The 18,662-nt window shown below is 40.9% G+C and overlaps 1 long non-coding RNA gene across 3 annotated transcripts; it reads right to left on the bottom strand.

The window, feature by feature from the left end:
* Window positions 1-1,647: 1,647 nt before the first annotated feature.
* Window positions 1,648-18,620, bottom strand: LOC130156525 (uncharacterized). 3 transcript variants are annotated; one of them, XR_008824447.1, is made up of 5 exons: window positions 10,778-18,620; window positions 5,760-5,921; window positions 4,737-4,891; window positions 3,764-4,600; window positions 1,648-2,558 (listed from the first exon to the last, which is right to left on the bottom strand). It is a non-coding gene; the product is annotated as an uncharacterized LOC130156525 (long non-coding RNA). The 3 variants fall into 3 exon arrangements; XR_008824448.1 differs by having other exon boundaries at window positions 3,764-3,905; window positions 4,444-4,600; window positions 4,737-5,921; XR_008824446.1 differs by having other exon boundaries at window positions 4,737-5,921.
* Window positions 18,621-18,662: the final 42 nt, after the last annotated feature.

The following is an 18,662-nucleotide window of genomic DNA, read 5'->3' on the forward strand; positions in this document are numbered from 1 at the left end:
ATGGTTATTAAAACATCAGAAAATGCTATTGCTTTCCTTTACTGGTAGGGAAATGAAGCACAGAGAGGGGCCCGAGTCACACAGAAAGCAACTGTGGAGAAGCAACCATGAACCTCCCGAATCCCCAGCCAGTGCTCCCTTCCTCTCATCTTTCTGCGAACCTTCATGGAACAGAAGCAAATAATTTTTCAAGTCGTGGCTGCTCCCGTTAAGCTGAGATTGACTCATGTTTTAATGGGATACCTTTCTTTCCTTCCTGATAACCTGGAAGGAAGGAAACAAAGTCCTTGTGGTATGCTCTGTTGTGGCACTATATTTGGGTTCAGCATCTCTGGGCAATACTTTTCCCATCGACCAAGTTTTGGATGATTAACTACACTCCTTATACGTGCATCGAAGAAACTCAGAAGATCAACCTAACGAAAGACTTTGCACATCTTCTGTACGCCACAGACTGCTCTCTGAAGACATTCATTATTACACATTTTTCCTCCTTCAAATGGTGGCATTGCTTGTCTCAGCGGCAGAACCGACACTTTCCTTCACCATTCATTGCAACAGATGTTAGAGATATTCTTTAATATTGGAAGGAAAAAAAACTCCTAATGGAGATCTTGGCAAGTGAGTGAAAGGAAAATAGATTGTTTTAAAATATAGTCATAGGTCTTTTAAAATATATATGCTTCGACAGTGATTTGGTAGTTTAAAAAGTCTATTATTAAATTTGTTTTAAAATATCTGTTTACAAAGTCTTATATGCTTCTTTTGTTATCTACTTTATGTATTAAAATGCTAGGCTTTCAATTGCATTTATACATACTTCAACCTACTTTCATGTACATTTGAAAATTTTACCCAAAGTTAAAGTAAACTCAGTGCTTGTGCTGAATTTAACTCTTTGCCACAGGATGAACCCAAATGTTTAACAGCTTTCAAAAAGGTCTTAGATGTTTATTTACATTTATAAATGAGTAATTTTAAGTCTGTCTGTCCCTGAAATAATAATTCTTCAGATGATAAGGCGACCAGTAAATGATACACACATGCACTTTTGCACTTGGTCTATACATCTGCTTAACTTTAAAGAAGTGAGCAAATCTCTGCTCACATTATGAAAGTTCAAACATACGGAAATATCTGCTAGGTTGGGAATGCAGTTATGAAGGAAACCCTTTATTCCCATGTCTGCCCAATGCAAGAAGCTTCATAGAATCATGGAATCATTTAGGTTGGAAAAGACCTTTGAGATCATCAAGTCCAACTGTTAACCCAGGACTGCCAAGTCCATCACTCAGCCATGTCCCTAGGCACTGCATCTACGCATTTTTTAAATACCTCCAGGGTTGATGATTCCACACCAATCTGGGCAGCCTGTTCCAGTGCTTGACCCTGTCCGATGCAAGCTCCTGCATGACCACCCTTTCAGTGAAGACATTTTTCCTAATATCCAATCCAAACCTCCCCTGGCACAACTTGAAGCTGTTTCCTCTTGTCCCATCACTTGATACCTGGGAGCAGAGACCGACCCCCACCTGCCTACAGCCCCCGCCGGGCAGCTGTAGGGAGCGATCAGGTCCCCCCGAGCCCCCTCCTCTCCAGGCTGAGCCCCCCAGCTCCCCCAGCCGCCCCCCAGCCCCGTTCCCGGCCCTGGACACGCTCCAGCCCCTCCGTGTCCCTCTGGCAGTGAGGGGCCCGGCACTGAACACAGGATTCATGGTGCGGCCGCACCAGTGCCAAGTGCTGGGGGACAGTCCCTGCCCTGGCCCTGCTGGCCACACCGTCTGGGACACGAGCCGGGCTGCTGCTGGCCGCCTTGGCCACCTGGGCAAATGTTAGATAGTGACAGAATAGACCAGTTGTAAGATTTTTCTTGCAGTTTTCTCTCTATTTTAAGGTAGTGGCTGGTGTCAGGGACAAGAAACTTGAACCACGCATCTGGTTCCAGACAGAAATTCTGCTGTGGTAACATGCCCAAAATGATACCTTAGAATATGCAGAGTTTTTGAGGTAGCTTCACTCTCCAGAGGAGGCTGACATACCAAATCAAACCCTTCTAAATGCACCCTGGATTTTCCATGAATTATTCAGTCTGCAAATAATTTATTAGGTGAATTTAACCCCCTTTTTCTGTTCATAGATTGCCCCTAAGCATTTTTAGTTTTCTTTCTGAAATTATTAAGTGACTACTTTTTATGGATAGATTTTAGGACCAGATTCTCCACAATGCTAAACTGTTTGGATCTGCCTGCCGCTGCATGCGAGGCACCTCTGTGCCGTTGCATAGGTGTGACAGGTCTGGGGTTTTGCCTGCTACTCATAAACCTCAAAAAAGAGTGAGGAGACATGGCAGAGTTTTATCATACCTAGTTCTCTACCATAGACTACCTTTTAATGACTCTAAACTTGCAAGATGATCCAGCAGCAGAGGCAGACGTGACTGTGACTATTGTGACCCCCAGGACGGCTGGTGGAGTTCCTTCCACACGCTCCAGGAGAGCACTGGGAATCCTGCCCTGTGTCTGTGAATTGATGCAAACAGCTCACTGAGGGTATTTGACCTGAAATACAATCAAAAGGCATTCTTTTCAGTAACCTCCTTGAAATGCTGCATTGCTGTAAATAAAAATAAGGGCTTAGGGTATTGAAAATACCACAAAAAATGGCAATAACCATCTGACAGTGCTCATTTTCCTATTTGACAAGAGGAGCAGGAATGTGTCTTTAAGTAATCGATAGAAAACTCAAGAGATAGCAGTAAATGAGTAACTGTCCAAAACTCTTAGGGAGGTCATAGATACATATTTCTTCAGGTTTCATATTTGGTTGGTAGAAGCAGCAAATGCACTCACAACTAATTCCATTCATTGGGAAATAAGAACAGAAAGAAGATGGAATGGAAAAGAGCAGCATCAAAAGTGCCAGCACCAGGAAGAGATAAAACCAAATCAGTATTCAAATTACATGCATGTCTCAATTTTGCTTTGTTATTGTGTCACTATTTTGAAAAGCCCAAATTATGCTCATAAAAACTTAAGCTATCCATACATATGTATGAAAGTATTCAGCTTCAGCAGGGCTGAGACAGACAAATCTGGTAGTGGGTTTCTTTTCAGGTTGTGAGAAGCAAATAATAATCAGGTGTAGTTGAGTTGTGTGAGATATTGGAGTCCTGGAACCACCTCCTTTGTCTTGTTCTTCTCCAAGAGACAAGGAAGAATATGAATGTATTCTGCTTCCCGTCTGGGGAGTCATTCCACTTTCCAGTGAAGACAGTGGGAAATTGTCATTGTATTCAGTGCATGGAACCAAAGTGTTAATATCCTGCTACAATCATTCATGCTTGCCCACGGTGCCTACCACACATTCCTCAGGAGTTAGAAGATGAAGTAGTTCACGTAGGATGGCTTTTAAAAATGCAAAATTCCATACATGTTGCAGAAAGTTATAATGGCTGTTTTGTAAGACAGGACATAAACCCCATCTCACATTATCTGGTATGTCATGGGTCTCCTGGTGCCTCTGGGTGCAGATTTCTCAGAGCTTTGGCCTCAGTTGTCATCTCATTCAGGATGGCTCACGCTATCCTCCCATCTTCAGACTAGAACGTGAGTTGTGTTAACAGAGATTTAACAGATCTGAGTAGATGGGGAATTTTTAATCTCTTCAGAGGCTATAAAATTAGTAACCAGAGATTCAACGCTCACACGTGTCCAGTTAGAGAAATTACCTCTTAAAAACACTCTGTGTATGAATACACGTTTACCTGATACACAAGCGTCTCCCAAATAGTGCTGCTTCTCACAGACCAGTTGAAGAGCCTCCTTCCATGCTAGAGCACAGGGACTGTCCACCTCCTTGTCCTCCTCAGAAGCCTCTCTAACATTTCAGCGTTCTCTTCTCTAGATCTTCAACGTACAAAACAGTTTTATCACATTGCCTTAGATGAACATTATTCAGTTATGTCTACCCCAGGCATTGCCTCTGGAGTGCTCATCTGGAGAATGCTATTTCATTATATGCTCATTTTTCAAATAGTTTCCATTTATGTATGATCATTGCAACTGTTCTGCAGAGTCTTAAAATCCAGATGTACAATAACCTCCCCTTAGTGTGCAGGTAACAACCTGTGCTCATAAATTGGTTACAAATCAGTTGCCAGAGCATGATTTCATATCAGCACTACATCCCTCACAAACACTAGTCAGAATTTCTTGGTATTTACTTTATTAAGTCTAGGACTTGAATCTTTTGCCTGGTAGAAACTTTGGCTTAGTGAGTAACATTTTTATATATTTTTGTTTTATTTTTGTCTGCTAGCATCCAGGACACTGAGTCACAGATCAAGATCCCACTGAGCTGTACAAACACAGATCATACAGACAGGGCCTGCCCCAGAGAGCAATATTTTAGAAGGGATTTTATAAAAATAGAATTAAAGCTTACCAAAAGGCCTGAGAAGACAGCCCATTTATACACCTGCAGCAATTACATTTTGGCAGAATACTCTTGAGATAAACGTGCATATGCAGAACTTCCTTGCTGTGATGGAGAACGTGGATAATAAGAGACACAGCTGCATTGTCTCCTCAAAACCACTCACCTTTGAATATAAAGTGTGAGGATACAATGAAACAATAATATTGTTTAGCAATTCTGTAGCTTTTTAACAACTTCCAAGGACTGTAATACATTCACCGATTAATCCTCACAGCACCCCAGTGAGGAAGGTGAGTTACCTCTACTGTGTACATCTTCCTGGCAAGGCAGGATTGTCCCGTGCAGTGCATCATCCAGCACATTCTCTGCAGTGGAATAGATCTCACCTTGAAGGAAGGTGTGGGGTTTTTTTCTCCTTTTTTTATTTTAGGATATTCACCTTAAACTTCTCATTCTATAAAACTGGGAAAAGGTTATTCACAAGGAAATGTATCACAGGCAGCCTAAAATATGGGCTAAAAAGTGCTTGTATAAAACAGTTGTGTCTGATAAGAAAAACGATGGAAGCATATGCTACAGAAAATAAAAAGAAAGAAAGAACTGCAGATTAAGGTGACTAGAAATAATATGTCAGTGATACCCGTGTCACCAAAAACTAGAAGACTGATGATCTGTGTGACTGAAAGGAAGCAAGTGGGCGGCGAGAGCAGGAAAGGGCTGTCAGCCATGAAGATAATGTTACAAGGACCCACGCTTTAGGTTTTCAAAGCTGAGTAAAGAATTAAGTTGCACAGTTCCAAATGAAATTAGTGGAATTTGTATGTATCTCAAGTAAAAATGGCATATGGGGAGAGGTTTCACATAAAACGTAGTATAACATGGAGTATTCACGATGGACAACATTAAGTAGAAATGACAGATGCTGAAGGCAACTGGTGAGCAAATATCCAAATTAAGACATCTATCTACATCTTTGCTGTTTACTTTTCCCATTCAGACTGACCAGATGAATTAACTCATAATTAAGGGTTTGAGCTTACCCCTTTTAATCTGCTTTAACAGAAGCCAAAAACCAACCAAACAAAAAGATACTGGGGATGACTGACTCTCCCAACTTGTGCACCTTCACTCCAACTCTGTTCTTAAAACACTGCCATTTTTAAAATATATTCAGTGATGTGGCTGATAGTAAACATGAGCAAGTGGAATTCATCCGTTTCTAATTTGGACACTAAAGTGTCACATATTGTGAATGTTGAACAGGTACCTATGATTTTATTCGGTACTGCATCAGGACTCTTTGGTCTCCTTTTCCTACAAACCTCTTAAGGGTCTTCTCTGTGCTGTCTCTCATATATGAAAGGCAAAGGATTCTCAGCTTCTCACTCTTCTTTCTTTTTCCTTTAAAGATCCATTTCTGTTGGGACTTCTAGGCTGCCCAGTGTTTGAAAGCCAGGGTGATGGTCAGTCTGAGAGCTTCAAGTCTAGTTTATAGAATTCAAGGAAAATCAGCAGAAAATTACAAAACCAGTAACAAGTTTATTAAATGCATATATTTTACTGCTTTCCCTAAGTTTTGTAACTGGATTGTCTTGGCCTGCAGCCCCCAGTTTTGATTAGAGAGTTGTAATATAAATATTCAATAATAACAACCATAATAAAAATGGGTAATGTAACTCCACCCCTTCCTTCAGGAAAATTTTATTCCACTGAATGATTGCAAAGTAGCCCCAATTTTAAGTGCCTCTGCTTCAATCTTCAACATATTTCTTAGGAAGATTAGAATATTCTCCCCTGTTCTGTGATGAATTAACTGTGTTTGGTCGTATTTTTTGAGGGGGGCAGGGGGAATTACCATATCACTATATGCACAAGAGATCAAATGTATGATTAAAAATATTTATAATACTGATGTGGAAAAGAATGATATGTTAAACAGATAAGCATATAATAATGCATGTCTTATCCATAAAATTTAATTTATCCCTTGGGCAGGGCATAAACTTTGCTCAAGAACAACATGTTTTCCATCTATAGATTGCAGAGCTAAACTGCTTAATTTTACAGCAAATTGATCACTGCTGTAATATTTCAGGAGCAAAATGATCCTCAACAGTCAGTTCAGTTTCAAAAGCCAAAATTTATAGTTCTGCTTCTGATTTAGTGATAAGGTTTTTTAACATATTGGGCATTTCATCACTTTCTATCGGGAGTCAGCGTTGAACCAACAAAGAAATATTTTTGAAATCAACAACAACAACAACAATAAAAAAAGGGACGTAAATAATATACATCCAACTGACAGAAGAGTTTAATATTCCCTTCAGACTGGTAGGAAATTACTCAGATTCCTGTCCTTGTAAACATGTGTCCTGGCCCGTACAGGAGATGGGCTGTACTGCTGCAGGGGTGGAATCATGCAGGCTCCAGAGCCCAACTACCTTCCCGAGTGCTAAAGAAACTATTTCATTGATTTTCCCAAGTGGCTAAACTTCATTTTACCCAATGCAAATAAAATTTATTAGATCTAAAGTTATTTGACACTTTTGATATGTTTAAAATAAATGTAGAGAGATTTAATGATGTGAAAGTTCATGACTCAGTAAAGATTGCTCCCTAGCTGGGGTCTTAGGATAGACACCTATAAAATCAAATTATTATAATCACAGGAGTCATGAGAAAAAAGTAGGCCCTGCTGAGCTCTATTCACAGAGTTTTTGCATTCATTATACTCCTTCTAGTTATGAAACAAAGGGACGAGGTAGGCTGAAATCTCAAAAGGTTTTATCAAGTAATTCTTTGCAGCAGCATTTTGTGATTACTACAGTGAATTTTTAGAAATCCAATTTGTATGCCAAGAGAAGAGGAAAAAGACATGTCTTCTTCATTACCTCAGTGTGGTAATAAATGCTCATCTTTGAACACTAACCCCCAAAATTATGGGCACCGGAAAAATAAAAGTAAATACGTGGATTGTATTTGTTCCGTTTATCAGAGAGTGTTATTCAGCTACCTCTGGAGTAAGTTACTGACAAAATACCCAACTTAAAGACATTCTCTGTGTTGAAAAGGTCAGTTTTTAAAAGGCTAACTCCCACTGACCGATGTTATGTGTGATTTAGGAGAAAACGGCTCCTAAAAATCCTCCTTAAACGTATATACATCCACCTCCTCCGTTCTGATACCTAATCAGCAATACCGCGTGGTTGTATTTTGGGGAGTGTCATGTATTTACACACAGGAGAACATGTATATGGCTGTTTTATAATCAAGAAGATTATTTCCCAAAGCTGCTATTGCCTTTATGCATATATCTGCACACTGACCTGGGACACACTGAATGGGGACACAGTAATTGGGTCATTTGCTTGGGCCTGGTATTTCTTTGGAGGCTTAAAGGGTAAAAAGTCTCTGTGCACAGTGCAGAGTGTGATGGTATATTTTTCATGTTTGTGCTTTATAATAAAAACAAGAGAAAGGAAAAGATCAAATGCCAACTTTTTTTTTTTTTTTTTTTTTTGGTGAGGAAAACAATAATTATGGGTGAATATTTCACCTGCAGTTATTTATAACTGGAGTTTAGATCAGGGAGATATCTCAATCCTTGATGGAAGCTCACAGTCGGCCGTGCAGACGCTTTGTCTGGCCACAGTCTGTTTGGCTCAGTGGGATTATCCTGGGGAAGATGATGCCAAGCACTCTGGCTCCCTTTAAAAACTGAGGCAAAAGATTTCAGCTGCAGGCTCAACTAATTTAAATGCACATGTTCTTCTTCAGTCAGTTACATCCATTAGTTGATCGAGCAAGGAAACCTTCCCCACGTTTCTGCTAATAAGCACTTACGCAAATATTTTAGAAACATGGATCTGTATTCTCAACTTGTGCAGTTTTACTGAGAATAGTGGATAAAAGGTGATTTATGTTAGCCAATATTTCAAATGCATTTTCTAAGGCTCAAAATTCAGCTCTTTGGAAATACATGCAAGATTTCTGATGGAAGAATGCACTTGAGGTTGTCAATCTTCTTTTAATTAGAGTTAAGTATAGGAAATCCTTTACCAATCAGTTGCGATTAAAGAAGAACTGGCCGTGGATGATTTAGTGGATTTGTTTTACTTTGCATCATCTTCCTCAGATGGTTTTCACATAAAATCCCTTCTTCAGGTTTTAAGCTTTACAGTTGTGCTCAAAGACCTGATCAGCTATCCTGCAGCTGAGTGCTATAGAAACCCATAGTAAGAGACAGCATGAACAAGTGTGAAATCTGGGTTGTCTTCAAATTAACTCCGTGTCCGCATGCTCAGAACTGTCCATTTGCAAGGTGCCTCACCAAAAACCATGAACACATTGGTGGTCATAAATGACGTACTGTAATTATGCTTGCCAATGAATGCCCAGCAAAATATTTTAACAAATGCTTGCATCTGAAATGGGTGTGTCTGCACCCAAACCTCAAGGTGAAAATTAGGTGAAATGGCTGCATGCTGATCCCCCAGTCTGAAATACAAAATATCTATCAAGTCCAGGCTCTTACGAAAATGGGTTCACATTTGCTTAGTAGGTTCATAAACCCTAAGCAAACATTTCAGCGAACCAGCTCACAGTTTTGAAAGTGTCATCCCAAACCTGGTTTCCTATCAGAGACGTTTTCTGTGCTGTAACAGCAGTAAGTACAGGGTTAGCTCCCCTTTACCTTTTCCCTTTTTCATGCTTTTGTGCATTTCTTGGGTTCTTCAGTTCCCTCCTGCTGTATTTCAGGCTGTGCGCTCTCCTCGCCTGAAATCCTTTCTGTCTTTATCTCTGTTATTATTCCCTCTAAACTTTCTTTGTTACCTGCTCTGTCTCCTATTATTTCTCCTGTGTCATCAAAAACTGACTCCATACAGTCTGCCAATTAGCCTTTGTCTGTCAGCACATTCATCAGCATCCCGAAGAGTGATGGTGAATGGCAGCGCATGGAAGCGCTATTTGATATGCAGCTGTGTGTCCTTGCGCATAGCTATACCGTTACTGATGAAGTGGTAGGATGTGGCTTAGATTTCCTAGAGCCAAAACTTTTCGTAAGAAGCAGATAGAATTAGTAACAAATGAAACAGAATGAATTAAGAGAAGCTGTTTCAAAATTAACAGCTAAGTGCACAGAACTTTCCTGCATTTAAAACAGACTGTTATGAATATGGACCTCCTATGTATGCAAAGTGAAAAAGCCTGACACAGATATTTCCAGGAAACAAAGAGAATTAACGGTGTAATCTGATATTACATACCTGCAAGTGAGTAATGCAAATAAAGCTGCTTCTGTACTTGTTACAGGGAAAATAATATGACTTTGGTATAAAACACGCATTGCATTCTTTTGTGGAAATACATAAGTATGCATTATTCAAAATTCAAATATTAATGACCACATAAATATTCTATGATCTTGGCTATTACTTTCAGAACAAACATTTTAATTTTAAGATGTCATATTTGTAAAAGCTGTATTTTGAGTAAGAGCGAGAGAGAGAAAGAGAGAGGCATACCCTTCTAAAGGTGTCTCTGTCTTGCCACAGTGTCTTTGCTTGCTTACCAAATACATGGCACGTTTCAATTTCTTTTAGCTCTACAATGTTCATCTGCTTAAAAATTTACAATGCTACTATTGGAAAAAAAAAAAAAAAAAAGCATAGGAAGAAATAAAAAGCAAATGCATAGGTGTGTGTTTGGATGAACTGTGGATGTCTGAAAGTGCATGCCAGTAGGTAGAATTAGATTTACGAGGCTGGGTTTATGTGTGTAAGCTTTAAAGCAAACTTCAAGGGTATGTATGACCAGAGCAGTGGGATTATATGAGTAGCCTATAAAACTACATCCTCCTATCACTACATCTTTCCTAAGGGACATTTCCAAACTAATCAGAAAGGAAAGCAAAATAATAAATTATAAAATATTAAGCACAAATGAGAGTTTTGCCTTGTCTAGACAGTCTGGATCAGATTTTCAAAGGAAAGCTATAAGAAAATTTTATACATGCCAAAAGTCAGCTTTTGTATATGCAAATGGATATTTATTACAAATGTTGCAAATGGATTTCCAGATACTGTTTCAAAATCAGCCTGCCAGATCTGAGTGAGCTAGATTTTCCAGGGACTTGACACACGCCCTTGCAGCCAGATTCCCAGAAGAGCTCAGCAGCGGTATCACAGTGGGGTGGGATCTGTGAAGCACTTTGAAAAAGCTGGCTCTCACTTATTTAATTAAATAGAAACATAGTGCTTATGGAAATCTCAAGTTCATTGTAATAAACATATAGAACCTGGCCCTAAGGTGTTTTGAAAATTTGCACGTTAAGCCTTACCTCTATTAATAGTTGTTGATGCGGATCAGTTCCCAGGGCTACCTGAGGAATGGAAGTGCCTTGCAGGCTGTTATGGTGGCACCTTGAACCCTTTGAGGGTCTGGAGCACCTGCTGAAGGTCACTCCAATGCTTTCTTGTGAAGCACGTCAAGTCCCAAGTGCACAAACTGGCATGGCAGAGAGAAAGACCAGCCTAGTATTTCTCCTAGAAGGTCTTTAATCATTCTCATCGTTCTTGGCTCCTGCTGCCAGAGCGTGTGGGGTGAATAGAGGCTGCAGCTTCCCCACAAGCACAGGCGAGCAGGGGCACGCTGCCTGCCAGCGATGCAGCAGCTGCTGCGTGTTTCATCCTTGAGGTCCTCTGCCGGGTCCCGAGGAGCCGAAGTCCGGGGCATTGGGCAGCCCCTGTGCCTTTTTAGCTCTCTCGGCTGTGTGTAACACAGCACAAAGATCATTCGCATGGAAGACATGCACCTGGGGTCTTCTGCCCACTGTTTCATTTACTTAGTTGTAAAAATACAGTCTGCAGCCTCACTTTATATTTAGAAATCACTACGCCTCAAAAGCTTGTTTTGTTTTGGCTTTCTTCATCAGCATTCATTGGTTTGCACCCTTAGCATCACCCTTTCCTCGTGGTGGGATGGGTGTGCTTTGAGAGCGTTCTCTGGGAGGAAGAAGCCATTTCGAGGAGCTTAGCAGAGGCTCTGATTTTCAAAAGAGTTGGGATTTGGATGTATAAAAGAATATCTAATTAGTGCGCATATGTGTCACAGTGATAAACAGGGATAGTTACAATCATTTGTATGCACAGAGGCAAGAAGTCACTTCTAATACTGTTAAAAATATTGAAAAGTCGATCTCAGAAAGGTTTCCACAGGGGCCGGGGGGACTATTTAAGAAACGAGATGCCTGGAGAAAGATGTATTGGAATAAGATTTTATGACAGCCTGTGCATCCAGATACCGCTCGCACTTTGGTGACCACAGGAGTCACAAGGGGCTGGGTGTAAACTGGGTGTGTGGCTCGCAGGTGTGCCCTGGGCCGCACAGAGCTGGAGCAAGCTCAGGAGCTGTGGGAGGCTCCTGGGGTTCCCTCTGGGCTCCGTGTCTTCCTTCACATTCCTCCTGCCTTGTCTCTTTTTAGGTAAAGTGCAACCCCCTGCACAATGAGGATAGGCCTTGAGCTCCACAGGGCCCAAAATTACATTTGGTTTGCTTCGGGTGAGCATCCAGGCTGCACCCAGGTAACGAATCCCTGCGGCTGAGGAAAGTGGTGAGCCTTTCCGTTCTTGCCTGATGCCATGCAGAAATGATTTTCCTCATCTCCGCATGCTTCTCTCTCACACAGTTTGTGTGAACTGTGAGGTTTTCACTGATTTCCTTATTGCTCTGTGCCACCCTGTTTGTCCACGCAGAGAATGTGTGCATATTACACCACATTTTATGTTACTGGGCAAGTTTCTGTTTCTTCAGCTTCCTTTACATTGTTTACAAATTCTTGGCAGAAATCCTGCTCAGCCAGTGACTGCTTAGCCAAATTAAGAAATGCTTCTTGTATTTACTCTATAGAGAAGTGCTGGTTAGTGTCCTCTATAAAATGAGTGATCAGCATACTGATAGCAGGAGCTTTTTATTGCTTAACACCGCCCGGGTAAAGCCAGACTTCAAGCTTGCAGGAATAGTTCTTAGGCAGTGGGGCTGACTTTTTGTTCATGCTTTTAGCGTCTGAAACTGCTGCTGACCAAATGGTGCTCAACAGAGTCACACCTCGAGGATGGGTTTTCATTTTCCTTATAGTTACTATTGTGTTCTCAGAGCCTGGACAGTCTCTTTAATGACAGTTTATCCGCAGGTTCCATAAAACCAGTCAAAACCACTGAAGAAGGAACCTTCAGGAACTTTGCATGACCACAGGCAGGGTGGGGGGACTACTGCTTTCTTGGTGGGTCGCTTCCTATTAGCAGCTCTTTGGTGGACGTGGTATTTAACACCAGATCGACTCAGCAGAGGATGCTGAGAGAAACACAGTGGTCACCAGGTGCTTTAACTGATTTACAAGCCTGAAGTTTGTATTAGGGTTGCTGGATTCTGCTTTAGGTGCACAGACTGGCAGCTTGGTCTGCTCAGCACTAGCCAGGGAAATTGAAAGTCCAAGAACATTTCTGACAGTATTTCAGCCCCAAACGACAGGAGCTTGCAGGGAGCGGCTGCTGCTGCTGGCAACTTTCACTCACATCCAAGTCAGAAGCAAGAAATAAAAGTCCTTCCACTTGTGAATCTCTCTCAAAATCAAAATCCTCCAGGGTGGGTTTTGGTCTGATCACTTGAACCTGATTTAAATATGAATTCAAAAGTATTGATGACTGGATATCAGGTTCTGGCCCTTCCAGTGTCCCCTGTAATTCTGACACTGTTGGCTTCTTCCCGGCCAGATTGCTGCGGTGTGTCAGTTTTCTCTGCAGCAGGCGGCACACAATTCTGCCTTACATTTTACCTTTGCATTTTCATCTCCTGTAATTCCTTCTGATACATTTCACCACATGATCTTTAGATAGGGTTTGCATTTGCTCTTGGGCTGTTTCTACTGTCCTACATATGTCAGTAACTTTTTGCAGAGTCAGACTATCTTCCCCGAAGAATTTTCTATTGTCATCACTTTGGAGCCCCACTACGGTTGCTGCCCCTGTTAATTCCCTTAAAAAGATACTCAGTTCTGTGTCACCAGCAGGTCCGTATTGTACTGGCTATCCTCCATGAGCTACTTATAGCTCCCTTTGGCACACAATATAGAACACATAAAAATCATATGAATTCTTGGGTGCTAGATCACATACATCAATGCAGATATTAAGATCTTGATTTACTTTTATCTGGTTATTTGTGTAAATGCTAAGCATTTGATATAAAAGCTGTTATTTTCCGTACCCCTCAAAACAAGTACATGCGTTGCATTCTTTACACATTTCTGTGTACATGTTTTTTCAGCCCAGAATTGTAACACTGTACATTATAGAAGAGAGATTTTCATAGACACAAATGGGAATTACGTGTCCAATTCAATTGACTTTTAATTGGAGTTGAACAACTACAAAGCCTTTGAAGAACCCTGCTACACTGAACCTCTTAATTTAGCCTGAACCTGTTGATGAAAATCCCAACTCCTAAGCAGCAGCAGGGAAATGTTTCCTTTTGCTCCAGTAGCCATGCTATCATTCACAAAATGTCCAAGGAGTTTGGTCTTAGTACAGTTCATATCTGGCTGAGAAATAAACTTACTCTGATTTTTTTACCTTATAGTCAAATAATACCGAAATGTTACTACAGTTAGCATGAAAATCAAACACCTCTGTTTTAGAAAATAAGTTATACATGTTTCCTATTACTAAGAATCTACCTGTTTTGTAGTAGAAATAGACAATTTCTTGCTTAGAGTTGGGATATTTTGAGTAAAAAAATATTTTAAAGTTATTTGTTCAAATGATAGAGTTGTACACATTATACATACCTTAATAAACCATACTTGCTGATTAAAATAATTATAAAACTTTTCCCAATTATTTTTGAGCTGTAATCTCAATACATATCTAACTCTTTAATGTATCAGAAAGGCAAACATCAAACCCAAAAATGTTACTGGTGAGGAGTCAAAAAAAGGGAAGCATACTTTGCCTGCTCTGATGATGAAAAGATGACCAGAATTTTAGAGATTCTGGCTTAAGTCACAGAAGACTTTTTAAAATAAGGATAAGGCAGAAACGCATTTTTTCAACTTTATCTCTCATTGTTCCCTCAAATCCTTTACATGTCACAGCATTATTTTAAGGCAGCTTTATGTTTGCTTTTGTTTCTATTAATTTGGTACCTGAGGTAGTGGTGCAGTGGTTGGTTTTCAGGTGCTGTGTTCAGTTCCTGGAAAAAAGGCAGTCCTCCTTGGGTTGATAATACGTCTGGCACCTGCACATGTACATCAAACGCATATTTTACTTTTTTCCTTTGTATTCCACGTATACAGCAGCAGATAAGACTAGACAAATGCACTTTCATTGACAAAGACTCAGAGAATGCTTTGGGGTGGAAAGGATATTTGGTGATGGTATCTTGCATAGTTTGTCCCCTCTGCACCATGGCAGGATTGATTGCTTTATCACTAAATGATCCCTGATGGATGAGTATTGGGTGTAGGCATCAGTTAAATGTGAGGATGATAATTCAGTTTTACTGATGCCACTGAAAGGGGAAGTTAATCTATTAAGTTGTTTAGAAGTTTTACAATTTCCCATAAAGTGTTTAAAGCAGAGCCTCTCAACCTTTGCCACTGCATGACCTACTCTTTCTTCTTATCCTCCTTTTTATCCATGCATATAGCATGGAATTAACCTGGTGGCCTCCAATATAGCATGGAGGGAGGCAAGGTGATTTTTTCCCTGGTTAAGGACATAAAGGACCTCATATACAGATCAAAAAGAATGGAGAGATTTGTTACAAATTATAGGGGCTAATAATCGGATGTGGTTTGTGTCACATCTAATATCTAGGCTTGGACATCACCTCTTTGGGATCATGGTCTTGGTTCGTGGCCTGGGTCAGGGTGTGCTCCCAGGTTTGCTCTCATCTGCATGAGGTTCTTGCAAGACACCTCCTTGTGACTGCCTGTGTGGGCTTCAACCCGCTTGGCACGGCCGTGCAGCCTGGCATGCTCAGGGGCGCAGGGCACCATCCGCATCGGAGGCTGGCTCCTCTACACTGGGGAACATGAATCCAAGCGCTTTGCAGCGCTGGCTGGCTGGCACGTGGGGTGACATGTGGGCAGCAGCCCAGTCCGGTCACCCTGGGCCAGGGAGGAAGAGAGTGAGAACTGGGCCTCCTGCAGACACAGTTTCTTTGCCGGGACGATATTGCTCTGTGCCACCTCAAAGGCAACGCTTGTGCAAAGCCACCCCAGCCCCAGAATGATGAGGCACAGGGAGAGATGCAAATGAGAGAAAATTAGAATAAAAGAAATTAATATTTGATGCATACAAGCATATGCACATAAATATAAATACATCTATATCTAAAATAAAATAGTTTTTCCCCAGAGTGAGTGAGCTATGTTTGCTGCTTGGGTTGTGCCGTCACTCATGAAGATGATGCAGTACAGCCTTTTACCCACGCCGCTGCCACCCGTTCTCCCACTGTGTCTAATGGTGATTAGGAAGGTCCCTGAAAGCTCAGCAGAGAAAAAAGCTAGAGGACAGAATTATAGTAATGGAGAAAGACAAAGATACAGAAGAAAGGGAATGGATATTATCAGCATTTTACATTTTTGTGCATGAAGCCATACAGCATTAGGCTGGTTTGAATAATGCAACTGACAACTGTCAGAAGAAAATTTGCTGGTGTTGGACTCCACCCCAAAGTATCCAATTTAGTGCGTATCTGACATAAATGCAAACATCTGTTTGAAATGGGCCAGGGATGAGATTAGTGAGAAATTCAGTTGTGCTGGGAAACCAATGGCAGGGTACCCTGCTCTTTGAAGATCAGTAAGAATTACCACAGAAAAGTTACCTGATTTGCCAACAAGCTACCAGATTGCTGTTTCCTCTGTTAACTGGGTTAGGAAAGTTTTCGGGGAAGATGAAAATCGACTAATGAAAAGGTGAGAAAATATTTAAAAAGAAACATGCAAGCCAAACAGTTGGCTATTGACAGGATGGTGCAGTAGAGGATGAATCGCTCAGACAGATAATGGTCACAAACCAAAGCTCCTCTGTGGATAGTTTGTCCTTTTAATGAGCTGAGCAGGCCTTATCTAACACGTGCTGAGTTATCACCAGCAGTGGAGGATTAGGTCAATTAATAGAGATACCTGCGTACTTTTTTGCCTGAACAGGTTTTCCCTGGAAATTACTGATTATGTAAACCAATTTATTGTGTGGAAACGTATCAGTTTTGAATTAGTGTTTGTCAGGACGATTTCTTGAGTTTCAAGGAGATTTTATGTTCAAAAGCAAAATAAACCTCAGAACCAATGGTAGGTAAGGCACTCACCAGCCATGGAGATGCACGTTCAAATGCCTCCATGATGTTGGTTCCTTGGTAAAATTCATCCGTTGCAGGTTCTCCTTCCACAGAGCAAATACAAAGGCAGAAAAATTAACTAGAAATCAGAATATTTGGAGTATTTCTTCCAGCACAGAAAGTATCAGAGCTTTGCATTCCCTGTACCTGCTTCAGCTACATTGCAGTGAGAAGCAACCACTGCCCGTTCACTCGTGTCACCTTTTCTTTGTAAAGCTCGCTGCTCTCTCTGGACTGTACAAGAAGAAAGGAGACCCTGTCAAACAGCCACTTGCTCAGGTTCAGAAAAGAAAAAAAGGATTTGCTTCCGATTTTGTTGCCAGGTCAAGCAGAAATCTGGCACTGTTATTCCCCTCTCAGCAGGCTAAGAGGTGTGCTAATGGATCCAGGAGACCACAGCACTAAGTTGGTTGCAAATCATACTCTGTCCATGAGCATGCGCTGGTCAGACAAGTGGGAGGTAGGCAATACCCTCACCACATCTATTCCAACAGCAGCCACCACCTGTTACAATCCCCCTTTCCATCCTTGTGCCGGCCAACACAAAGTTGAGTAATTGTGAACAATTTGAAAAAATCAGTGTTTGGTCTTGAAGACACAAAGATATTGTGTCCTCCTCCCCCAGACATGGACTTTCTTCTTAAGTGGAACCAGATAGTGCTGTTCCATTCCCATGGGCTTCACTAAAACTCATGCACGTGCAGGTGAGCATTGCCCTGGAGAATGTCTTCTTAAATCTGAGCTTACTAAATTGATACAAGCAGGACAGTCTTTTGGAATGGTAATTTTGCTTTCTGAACTAGCATTTATTTGATCTCTGTATCAATGCTTACCCACAGATCATCAATGCACTGGGGAAAACGTGTGGGATCTTCAGAAACAATTTTTAAGCAGCAATAACAAAATCAGAATGATGGTCGCTATTCAGGGAGCAAACAAAGCTTCACTTCAGAGTAAACATACTGGAAAAATAAATCAAAATGCCTAAATGCCTAAAATTGCCTGTTAGCTCAAAGTCTTAATCCATCCTTTGCAGACCTCCAGATTACTCAATGGAGAAGAGCAGAAAGAATCAATAGAAATTACAATAAATAAATTCATGGAGTAAGATAGGGTTCAGATGAAGTAAAACTCTGACTGCAACTTTGCTTCAAACTAAGCAGAACCTTTTTCAAGTTTCAGAAAAGTTTGAATAATTTGTTCTAGAAGTGAATAAAATTTCAGCTGTTTCTTTACTCCCTGATTCAAGTGGAGATTTTAACCAATATAGCGAGTGAAACGTTGTAAGTAACAGAGAACATGAAAGGACATCAAAGGTTCAAGGAATGAGGGAAGAGTCTGAGATGCAGAAGCTGTGGGTTCAGTTTGAAGCACTGTTCCTGAGCTGCTTAGAGACTGGGCAGAATAATTCATTACTGAAACCTTGATTTCCTTTTTAGCCCTTATTTATTTAGAATATAAGACAGGCTGGCTATAGAGAGGGGTGCACTGAGTCCCTTACTACTACTGTAACAAACCAGCGATAATAATAATAATAATAATTGCTGCTTTTTGTCTCTGTGTGACAATTCCAAGTTTGCACTCTCAGGTGTAGAGGGTTATGTTCTTCTATATATACAGTTCTACAATTATTCAGTAGACTCGCAGATTAAGTGCCCAGCTTATTCCTGTCTACACTGATATTTACACACACTCAAATCAGATAAACAGTTCTAAAATTCTGGCTCGGCGCACATTACGAGTTAGGAGTTGTAACTCAATCTGAACCCATAAAGTTTTTGAATTCCTCTGCCCCCCCCCCCCCCCCCCCCCCGTGAATCAAA

This window comes from Falco biarmicus, chromosome 10 (genome assembly GCF_023638135.1).
Source record: "Falco biarmicus isolate bFalBia1 chromosome 10, bFalBia1.pri, whole genome shotgun sequence".
In the NCBI taxonomy this organism is placed as follows: domain Eukaryota; kingdom Metazoa; phylum Chordata; class Aves; order Falconiformes; family Falconidae; genus Falco; species Falco biarmicus.